Source organism: Grammomys surdaster, unplaced genomic scaffold (genome assembly GCF_004785775.1).
Source record: "Grammomys surdaster isolate TR1022 unplaced genomic scaffold, NIH_TR_1.0 125701, whole genome shotgun sequence".
NCBI classification, from domain to species: Eukaryota; Metazoa; Chordata; class Mammalia; order Rodentia; family Muridae; genus Grammomys; species Grammomys surdaster.
In genome coordinates, this window is record NW_021620536.1 from 2588506 (window position 1) to 2600758 (window position 12253).

Genomic DNA, 12253 nt, shown 5'->3' on the forward strand with positions numbered 1-12253 from the left:
AAACAACTTTTAATGGACTTTTCCTGTTTTTGAAAGGAAAAGACGCGTTAGGGAATGGAGATGAAACTGTGCTATTTCATGTTAGCCTAACACATTGATGCGTTTATGACAAAAATGACTTTAATTTCCTCCAAGGAAACGTTTGTTTTCACTCTTGACCTTGCGGTGTGAGGTTAAATGTCTCTAACTCTGAATATAACGGTAGATATGCAGCGGAGACTGAATTTCATCAACGTATTCAACATCCCCAGGGACAGCGTTCCGTTTAGCAGTGAGCAAACAACAGACGTCTCTCTCCTAATTTCCAACTTCAGCGAAACTATGGAATAAACAGAAGAGCCAGTAAAGATGCCCAGATAAAGTAAAAGACATCATGTGTCCATTGGGACATTAATGTTGTTAAAATGCCCAGGGCACAGAAGGAGACCAGCACATTCAGTGCTTCATTGTAAAACTCCAGAGTTGTCTTTTGGAGAAACACGAAAAAAAAATCCTAAAACTCATACAGAACCACAAAGGACCCCAATAGTACAAAGTCTTGGAAGGAAACATGAAGCTGGAGTTGTCGTGCTTGCTGACCTTAAAACATACCTCGCAAAGATGCTGAAATCACCAAACTGCAAACTGCCATAAGAACATGCAGCATTTAAGCCAATAGAATAGGAAATCAAAAAATAAACCCATCAAGGTCTCCTTGGTAAGGATTCTAAGCAATGAGAAAAGAGCAGTCTCTTCAACAGTGTTGGGAAAACTTCTCGTTTCAGGAAGAAACTTGTAATACCTTACTTCAACATGCTAAAATTGATTAGACTTGAATTGGGAGATCTCAAACCATAGTCATATAGAAGAAAATACGGGAAAATGTCAAAATGCTGCTGGTGCCCACGGCATCAAAGCACAAACAATGAAAGTACAAATGAGGATGCAAGATGAACTCACACTGAGAGCTTGCACATCAAGGACATGAGCAACATGGTCAAAGGACAGCCTGCAAAGTGGGAGAAATATCTGCAAGCCACATACCCACTGTTGCATTGAAATCAAAACGTATCAGGAACTCCTACAGCTCAAATCAAAGCTCCACACAGCCAACTAAAATTTGGGCAAATGATTCAGGATATACATTCAAAAGAATTGCGAACAGGCTCTCAGAGATCTTCATGTCTATATCTGATGACACATTATTTACAATAGCCAAGAGTCTGGTTACTCCTTCGTCCGCTGATGAGCAAGTAGAGAAAACGTGTTATATACAAATGATGCAACTTTTAGCTTTAAAAAGAAGGAACTGTTGTCACAGGCTTCAAGATGGATAAACCTTGAAGACATTATGCTAATGCAATTAGCCAGTCACAGAACAGCAAATGCTGCAGGATTAAACTTATATAAGGCATATAAAGTATACAAAATCATAGAAGTTCACAGTAAATTGGCCTTGTCTGGGACTGAAATAACCCAGGGATGCTTTTCAGTGGGTACTTTAAACAAGCAAGATGAAAAAGTTCTGGAGATCTGCCCTATAACAACAAACACACATATTTTAAATATTACAGTACTTGCTACACACTGATGAAGCTGTCAGGAAGACCCTCTATATTATGGGTTTTACGCAAACACACATGCTTGCACATATACACACCGCTTTTCTATAGATTTGTTAGGATTGTGGTTTATATACTTCTATTTTATATTTTCATATTTAGTATCTGTCACAATTTGCTTCTTAAGCTCTTGAAGTAGGACGGATCTCTTTCTGTTTCCTATGCTGTGTTCTTATTGTTATTATTTTATAGAACCACCACTCGACTAAATCTAATCATTCAACTCCAATCCCAACTCACCTGTGAGTCCCCACGAACTACAGCCACACGACTAGTCCCTCCTCTAAAACTCTTAGCTATTCACTTGTCCTCTGCTGCCTAGTAATTATGCTTTTAACTTTTCCCACGTGGAAGACGTTTCTAGAAGATTATAAACTCCTAGTACAGAGAGGACTATGTCTTAACCTCATTTTCTGGTTACTGCTGAATATATTACAAGCAATAACACAGAAGAAATTTACCCAATATACAAACTCAATAAATATTTCTTAGCTGACTAAACACTGCCTAGAGAACAGAACTGTTAATGCCATAAATATGCATATAAAATCTTGACTTAGTGGATGGAAAGTCATCTAGTTGAATGATCTAACGTCATGCGTCTTTTCCTGCTAAGTTGACTTCCCCCTGTACAGATAAACATATGACATGTTGGAGTCAGTCAAGGCTAGAACTAGTTCCATGTATTACACAACAAAATCACACAGATACTAGGCTTCCTCTGTATACTTATCAGGACCGTAATACAAAACATAGTAACAGCTGGTTTCAGAATTCCTAATTCCATAGCCAAAGCAACAACACAAGCCACTGGAGCAACACATACAGTATTCCTCTGTTTACTGGAGAGCAGAGAATATTTATTGGGTACTCGTACTTTCTCCAGCGACCAGCAGAGGATGTGGTTTTGCTGATGTTATGGTATTCTCGAAAACAGATTGCCAAATTGAGTGTCTCTCAGGAAGGCTTACTGAAGAATGTTTGTATCTGTATACAACTACACACAGAGAATTCCACAGTCTGTAGAACCATAAACGACAGAGGTTTGCAATCCTGGTTTGAGGTTTTCAGTCAACTGGCAGAAAATGAAGAGAAGATGAAAGGCTTTCACAGAGCTTTGGCCTGGAAAGAATCCTCCCTTTTATTTAACACAGGGCAACCATTTCTTTTCAAATACAGTATGCATGGTTTTCTTTTAAATATATGTGTTCATGTTTATTTCATGTGTATAGGTGCATGTCTACATGTATGTATTCAGATCATGTGTGTATCTGGTACCCACCAAAGGGACAAGAGAGTGTCAGGTCCACTAGAACTAGAGTTACAGAGTTTGTAAACAGCCATGTGGGTCCTGGGAACAAAGCCTGGATCCTCTGCAAGGATAGCAAGTGTCTGTCCCACTGAATCATCTCTCCAGTCCTTACACGGTATTCTTGATTATGTCACGACTCACCAAGCTTTAGTGATTTACATTATTCCTACTTCCTAAACAAGACATGTCATGCAACTAGAGTTTAAGGATGTGTCCAGGACACAGTGTACATTGCTGAAGAATCATATCATATATATGTCATAAGTATGATAGGCTTTATTTTTCCTGCCTAGAAACAATTTCAAGACAAACGAGAAAGACCAAGTGTATAGACAAAATCAGATCTCTCATTCTTCAAACATAAAGCCATAGTCTTCTAACTGTTACGTTCTCTGATTCTTTTGATAAAATAATGTCCCCTAAAAGTTGTTTTAAACTCGAGGCATGTACACAAAATAAATTAGTCAACATTATTGGTGTTAATGTATCTATAAGATCTTATATTAAATAAGAAATTATAGAACAAGATACTCCAAGAAGCAATCATGATCTGTTGTCACTTCAACAACTGGCATTTGTTAAAGTGTCTGGCTTTCAGGCCTTTTACTCAACTTTTTAAAAAAGGTGTGTGTGTGTTTGTGTGTGTGTGTGTGTGTGTGTGTCTGTGCACGTGCACACTCACACATGCACACACGTATATGCATGCTAAGGCATTGATGAAGGAACCAGAAGATAGGCCACGGTAATCTGTTCTGTCCTTTCACCACGTGAGTTTGAGCGTGTGATTGATCTAGAGTCTTCAGGCTTGGTAGTAGGTGCTCCACCTGCTGAGCCAACCAGAAGGCTCACTGATCCATTTTTAACATTACTTTTAAACATTACTTTGAAAGATTTATTTGCAAGTTTGTAAGCCTGTTTACCTGTATGTACATCATTTGCACACAGCTTTCAAAGAAGGCCAGAAGGGGGCATCAAATTCCCTGAAACTGTTACCAATAGGTATAAGCCACCCAATGTGTGTGTTAGGGATTGAACCTAGGTTCTCTACAAGAGCAGAAAGTGCTCTTACGTGCTGTGCCATCTCTCCAGCCTCCATTTTAAACATTTCAATTGTAATACTAAGAGGATGATCTAGAAGAGACTTCTTAAGATTACCTTTGCAACCATATTAAGAAGTTCAGCTGACTTGTTTTTTTCTCTTCCACCAAACTGAGATGCAATATGGATCTCCACCAAGCACAGTATACATCCCTGCCCATCAAAGTCAACGATCATTCCCTGATTTCCAAAGAACAAATCTGGTGCTCACTTCTAGGGGCTCTCACAGAGAACTATCAACTCTTTTCAGCAACTTATGTATTTACTATATATGATGTGTGTGTGTGTGTGCGTGTGTGCCTGTATGATTTTATCTGCATCATATGTGTGCAGGAGCCCACAGAGGTCAGAAGAGGGTGTAAGATTCTCCAGAGCAAAAGCTACAGGTCACTCTGAGCTATCATGTAGGTTCAGGGAACTGAACCTGGGTCCTCTTCAAAAGCAGTAATCTTTTTTAACCGTTGACCTATCTCTCCAGTCCCTGTCATCCTTTTATATTGTACTTACAGTTTGTCATAACTATGTTTCTTGTCAAACTAGAACACCATCCAGAAGAGGTTAATGCTTCTTATACAATGGTCATTATTTTACCCTTAGCACCTGACATAACACAAAAAAGCAATTCAATGTAGATTGAATGAATGAACTATTGAGTGAATGAATAAAGAAACAAAGAGATTTGTGTTCAAGTTCCTAAGCAGGTTAAGGGTAGCATAGAGTAGAGCAGAGACATTGTAACAGCAGTCTCTATATGATGTCAGGTAAAGGCTAGCATAGACTAGACCAGAGACGTAACACCAGTGTCTATATGATGTCTTCCTTGGTTTCTTATTTCTACGTTATATCTTAGTTTACTGATGGCTATTATTTTTATATGTCAAAGTAAGTATCTTGTCATACTCATCCAGATCTGCAAATTCTCCTAAGTTCTCTATATTTTTCCTATTATAGGTCAATACATTGTGTTAAACCAAAGTCTCTGTTTCATCTTTCTTTCTCTTCCATCACCTTCCTTATCAAGTTATCAAGTTTCCTTTTTTTTTCACATCTTCAAAGCAACTTTTACCCATAGTTAGTCAATAAATCATCCAGCCTGTGAATCTCAAGTTTCTGTTATGAAATTCCTAGCATTTTATTCTGGTCACTGTAATATATTTGAGATAAATTTGTCTTTTCTCAAAGACCTTGTAGTCTAGCAGAAAGACAGACATGCATTAAAACAGATATAACTTATGGTGATAATTGTTTAATAGGGGTTTTTCAAGGTCATAAATAAATAAATAAAATAGCATTAGAAAATAAATTAGATGCTAAGGAAATGTGGACAGTGTTGTATGTGATGCCCAGATACTTGCTGGCGGATGAGAAGTGCAGGAAAGAAGGTTACATCCAGATAAAAGAACCGCATCCAAGAAGCTGGGAGGTTTGAACAGGCACAGCGTGGTTTGTAAATCTAAGAAGTCTCCTAGAGTAGATCCTTTAAAAACGTGATGAGCATGAATGTGTGCTGCCGAGTCAGGGGATGGTTAGAGCACAGACGATCATGTGTTAAAAATAAAGACGTGCACGTCTTCACAGAGATGCACGGCAGAGCTCCCGAGGACCCAAGCACAAGAGTGGCAGCCTGAGATGTATACTTTCCACAGATTTTTTTTCCCTTTGGCATCATCACTGTGGGGTTGAGGGAATGCCAGACGGGAGGCAGAGAGAGTAACTGAAGGTCTCACACACTAATCCTGGATAAAAATGAAGAGGGCCTAAGCTACAATATTGGCAGTGAAAACAGTTTCAAAAAAGAAAGAGGGGGGAAATTTTGAGTCAAGGGAAACGGTAAGAGGTTATAATTGATGGCACAAGGTTGCTCAGGACTCCAGAGATGATTTGATGTGAAGCATATGTGGGTCAGGGGTGTGCAGAGGCATGCTTCACAGCCGTGGAAAGGAAGTGAAACGTGACTTCCCAGAGGGGTGGCGGTGGGCAGGAGGTGAGCTTGCCAGGTAAAACACAGGATGCACAGTTACATTAGAATTTCAGAGCCACCGTGAGTGACATTTAGCTTCAATACTTTCCAAATCCCTACGTCTCCATTCCCTCACCAGTTACCTTTTTCTGAGTGTCACAGAGCCCACCTGTCTGCTCCTCAGTCATCCTGTCAGTCCAAGTGTTACCTTTCTGACAACCATGCACACCGTGCACACCTTCACTGTGCGTAACAATCTGTATCGTCATGGGAATGGTTCCCATGCTTGCAGACACTGCACATTTCTTTGGGGTGTGTAAATGTGTCGAGTGGTCAGGATGGCTGGAAAGTGAGCCCAGGCATTCCCACGTCAGTCACATCTAGATTTTTCTGTGGATATTGGAGATCTAAATTCTAATCCTCTTGCGGCGTGTCAGGTACTTTACCTCGTATGCCATTTCTCCAGCCCCCAGCCTGTAAAGTTCTTGAAAACACAGATTAGGCCTTTCTGTCTAGGGTCTAGTACAGTGGCTTCCACTTGGGAGTCACCCAATAAATATTTGTTAAATGAATAAATGTTCTGCATCAAATCTTTATTATTTCTCCAGGCCTAGCTCCACTAGTACATCCTGTGCTCTGGCCCAGGGTAGTAAGTCTGCTATCTTAAATGGAAGCCTTATGCACTCAGGCTAATCCTCAGACAGAACTCGAGGCCCACACCCATAGCTGAGATACACTCTGAGCAGCCCTGCCCAATGCCTTCCAAACCTCTAGGCTTGGGCAAGGAAGCACACACAGTGCCTGCCCAGCACCTCCCTTACTATTTCTTGCAACTGCATTTATCATTATTGTTTATGATTACTGAGTGTGTGTCTGTGTATTGGTGTGTACACGTGAGTGCAGGTATCCTAGGAGGCCAGAGGCTTCCTAGGCCTCTGGAGCTAGAGTTATGGGTGGCTGTAAGTTAGTTGATATGGGTTTGGGTGGATCAGAGTTGGGTTCTCTATAAGAGTGGTATATACTCTAAACTAACTACTGAACAATCTCTCCAGAATCATCACCTGGATTCTGTAGTTCCTCCGTTTGCCTTCAGCTTCTTCCTGGTTTAAACTACCTTTTATAGTGACTTGAGGGCTAACTTCTAAAGACACAAACCAGATGGCATATTTGCTACTTAAGTAACTGATTACTCCCTGATGCCTGTACGATCAAGTAGAAACTATGGTCTGATCATGAGTGTTCCCAACTCTGTGATCCCAAGCCAAGTGTGAAGAACCCAGACGTGGCAGTCACCTCTGTGTGAAAACCCTGGCTGTGCTGCTTTATAGCTATGTGACTGAGGACGTATCTGCTTTTTACATCTTCAAAATGTTTATTTATTGCATTCACAGATGCTGTGGTCAACATCTGGATGGTGGAAGAAAACTTGGGGGAGTCAGCTCTTTCCTTCTATCATGTAGGGTTAGGGGAATCGAACTCTGGCTGTGGCTTTGTGGCAGGTACTGTTCCATATGTATACATTTTCATCTATATCTACAACATATACACATACACATATAGTACCATTCTATTATATATATATAGTATATATACATACTATATTATATATATATATGTATGTGTATACATATACATATGTATATACACACATACGCATATATACACACATGTATATAGGTGTGTATATATTATACACACACATATATATGACTATATATATATATACATATATATATATACATATATGTATATATGTATGTTGTGGGAAATATTTAAAACGACGGCATCTAATCTGGCTTTTCTTAATCAGCTGCCATGTTCCCAACTAGCCTAGGCCTGCGGCCAGGAGCAGCAGCTGGATAGTCCGTTCAGGTGGCCAGAGACACTGGCCCTGCTACCCACGAGAAGCCAGCGTGGGAGATGGCTCTGCCAATCTTCCACGCTGTCTCTGCAAGGCTGGGCTGTGCCCAGACCATCCCACCATCCATGTGGGCCTGGTAGGAAATGAGACTCTGATACTTAAATATTAATCAAAGGCTTTATATGTTTGGTAATGCTCAATAACAATATGACCACATAATTATAGATGTTTCCCAATTAATTAACCTAGATATAAGTTGTTACTCAGGACTGCTCCCAGTACATGTGTGGTCATCCATGGCACCTCCTATATCTCTGTCTCTGCCTCGCCTCGTTCCTCCTCTTCCTTTTCCTCTTCCTCTCCTTACTCCTCCCACCTTATCTCCTTCACTCTCAAATTCCAGTCAGCATCACTCCGTGGTTTTATTCCTAACACTTGCTTACTTATGACGCTCAGTCTGCACGGCCATCTGAGATGCGTCTTGATACTGAAACTTCCAATGGTGACTTCCTTGTGTGTACACAGAGTAAAGGCATGAAGGTGTGAAGGTTTCTTTGTCTACATCAGGTTTCCTCATGTTACATCAAGACTCTGGGATGGCATGTTTATTCTTTTATTATGACAATGGGCATTCTATCCATGCTAAAATCTTTCTCCCACTTACTGTCCACTATAACTTTAAGTAGTTGCTCTCATTATTTTTTCTCTCCTTAAAAAAAAAACCCTTTAAAGTGATATCTATGACTTTCCAATATTATCCCTCTAATACTTACAAGAAATTCAGAAAATCACTTAACACTGACAGGATTCTAAACTCACAATGTTTATTAATTACTGGTAATTCTAGTATTCTTAAGATCTTCTTCTACACATATTAAGAATTTAAATGAGAACATTCTAGATATCCACACTCAGTATGGTTTTTATTTGTTTTTTACCTTTGGTCCTTCAGGTCCATTTGGTCCAGGAATCCCAATGTCTCCTGGAAAACCCTAGTAAATATAAGTAGGTAGAGAGTTTATTCCACAGCCAATTACTTTAAATCTATAAGCATATAAAACATCTTGTTGACTGTATCCTTTGTCCAGTTAAGACAATTTACTTTCTTCAAAATTCAGTGTAAATGATTATTAAACAAATGTTCTACCCTGGGATTAAAAACAAAACAAAACAAAACAGTATCCTAAAAAGAAAGAATTTACTTTATGAATGGTTCTGCGAGCCTCGCTGTGTGAAGAACAGAAATGTATACTCTGGTAATTTGCATACCAGATTTAAAATATGTTTCATGTGGAGAAACAATACATTGAGGAAATTTGTGTCAAAAGACAAGTAAGGCAGTGTTCCTAAGGACTTCCTACCAGGCTGGTTACCAAAGCTTATGACATGGTTAACAGAGATTTATTGATTGCTTTACTGGTCAAAGGAAATCAGGTCCACTTGATGTTTATATTCATGCACATATAAAACTGTATTCATCTAATATTTCAAACCTTCTCTCTTGAGTACTTTATATTTACTGGAAAGAAAAGTCACGGTGGCCTTGAAGCAATATACTTGTCTTCAAGTTCTTGCGGAAACATGTGGTAGCTACCTCCACCTCTTACCAGCGTTTTCCTCTTCCCCAGTGTTCACTACTTGAATGAATATTACCTGGAGTTCCAAGCCAACGGGTTTTATACTTCACCTTTAAACACTTCTTTTTCTTCTCTTAAAACTCTGACACCACAAAACAACTTAACGCAGTGTTTTGTCTTATTTTACTTTTCTGTCAGACTGTAAACTCCTTGGGTGGACTTACTGTGTTTTTCCAGTGTCATACTCCCCAGCAAGTACGATGACATCTGGTTTGAAGTAATTGCTTTTTGTTGTTGTTGTTATTGTCGAGTGACTGACTTACTTCTTTTGGAAGAGAGGACAGCATGTCCTGTGGCTAATTTGCTACCCTTGGTCCTCATTTACAACCAGTCAGAACACTGGCTCAGAACACCCTCACAGTCACATTCATGAACTGTCCATTTTCCAGACAACCCCAGAACACCTTATCATACCAGCAATCAAGAAAGCTATCACAAACATTGAAGCTAGAGTAAATTAAAAATAGTTCTTAAGATGCTTGGGTGAGAGTTCACAAACAAAATATGGGGGGAAAGTATTTTTTTTCCAATGGGGAGAAGAGCTGGATTGAACTTAACCACAATAAATATATTAAAATTTATAAGTTCAAATAAATCAACTTTAAAATTGGCCATCTATCTACAGGATAAGCGGAAGCTCACTTATTATGTGGAAAAGTGATGAGAAAAATCAGCAATTAAGCATTCATTTGCTTGTGCTTATATTCTGTACAGCTTTCATCCAAATAGTAGGTAAGGACAATCTAGCCGTCCCCAAAGCCTATAGCAACACCACACATGCATCCCCACAGATAGTGGATGACAAAGACATGTGCTTGCAGATGGAAGAACATAGGACAGCCTGCTGACTTGCCAAAACAAACCTCAGTATGGTCAGGACTCTGGCGTGTGACTAGCAATTTTCAAGAAAAACAGAAATCAAGGAACACATAACACCACACCATGAGACTATAATCAACAGCGACTGTGTAAGTCAAATAGCTGAGTGCTTCCTCTGCTAAATTATAAGGGGGTGAAGAATGGAGAATGAACGTACACACGGAAAGAAACCCCAAACTGAAAAAAACAAAGCAAGAAACAAGCAGGGTTTGGGTGGCAACAAGCAATACTGCCTTGACCTTACAGTACTTACAAGGAAAGATGTCTGAAATTTGTGTGTGATACACATTTGTTTTACAGTCTCTTGTGATGGTGACTTATTTATTTATTTTTTTTACAGTGAAACAGTAACAAAAATCAGGTAATTCTAGTTAAACATGGCATGTCTGATGTACATGAACACTTGCATCTTTTGTAACTCAAAATATCAAAAGGATACAAGAAAATAGATGTGAAATGCCACAGAGGAAGAGAACGAAACAAAGGCCATCAAAAGAAGTAGAACGTTTTAAAATTAAAAGTTTAATGAAGATCTATGAGGTTCATCTGCACAGTTATTAAAAGAAAAAATTCCATGTCCTTCCCACATGGGTTAGCTCAGAAACTTGGCCAATGGATATTTTCTATATTTTAAGTATTCATAGCTGGACTACTCCCAAGTAGAGATCTTTTCATTTAAATAATACATTTTAAAATAGAAAAAAAACCAGTTAACTGGGTCAGCTGAGTTTTCATGGAAACACCCAGAGAAGAATTTTCAATTTAATGTTTAAATTTACTGCTCAATTTGTAAAGCCAATGATGGCACATGGATACACAAGCCAAGCACTGAAATGTCAGAGAGTTTACATGCTAAAAAATTATAGTATATTCTTAGGGACAAGACTTCTTTATTTTAAAAGTCATATTGTCAGGCAAATTACAATAAGTGAAGTAAAAACAAAAATCAGATAAAAAGATGTCCAGATTTAATGCTTTATATTTAAAATAACAGTGACAAGTCAGAACATTTTCTCCCACAGAGAGATTCACTATTTCAGTTAAGTCATCAGATCACACTTCTTGAGAACATAATACCCTAGTGTGGAGGAGGAAGAAGAGGAGGAAGAGGAGGAGGAGGAGGAAGAGGAGGAAGAGGAGGGGGAGGAGGAGGAAGAAGAGGAGGAGGAGGAGGAAGAGGAGGAGGAGGAGGAAGAGGAGGAGGAGGAGGAAGAGGAGGAGGAGGAGGAAGAGGAGGAGGAGGAGGGAGAGGAGGAGGAAGAGGAGGAGGAGGAAGAGGAGGAAGAGGAGGAAATTCTGACTTCTGGGGCTTTCTTAACAGAAATTCTGATCACAAATTGTTACTGAGAAGCAGAAAAAATGAGGTAGCTTTAAAAATAATAAGTGCAAATGTGTCTTCTATTTTCAGAGCCTTCACATCTGTTTGGTGTACAGAGAGTGATTCAGTGTTCTCTCCAGTAAAAACAAAGTTTTATTATTCTCTAATCACTAAAGGCTGGAGACTAATTCACATGCATTTTTATAACAAAACCTGGGAACCAAGGCACTAGCAGATTGCATTTGGTTCCTAGGAAATCATAAAAGTGAAATACTGCCCTTCTTACTTAGTGGTAGCCAAAAGCTCAAAAACTAGTTTCCTAAGAAGGTAACACTGATATTTTTGAGTAGCTTTCCGATGAGACTAATATATTTCAGTTTTTAATCAAGATCTATATTTCTTCCAATTAAAGCTGCAAATGGATAAACAAGAACCAAAAAGCAAATATAATGGCTGAATTAATGAAAGACAGTCGCAAGATGGAACAAACTGCATGAACCACAAGTGTCTCATGCTACGTGAAAAAGGCCAGACTATGAGTCATTTATATAAATACTTTGGAAAATGTGGATTAATGTAGAATAATG

At 39.0% G+C, this 12253-nt stretch overlaps 1 protein-coding gene across 1 annotated transcript in view; it reads right to left on the reverse strand.

Annotated features, from left to right (window-relative positions):
* The window catches only part of Col24a1 (collagen type XXIV alpha 1 chain), a 157624-nt gene extending 148804 nt beyond the window's left edge, over positions 1-8820 (reverse strand). The window contains exon 1 of the mRNA XM_028788098.1: positions 8771-8820. The gene's annotated coding sequence lies outside the window, so the exon portion shown is untranslated. The remainder of the gene's footprint in view (positions 1-8770) is intronic.
* Between the last annotated feature and the right edge of the window lie 3433 nt (positions 8821-12253).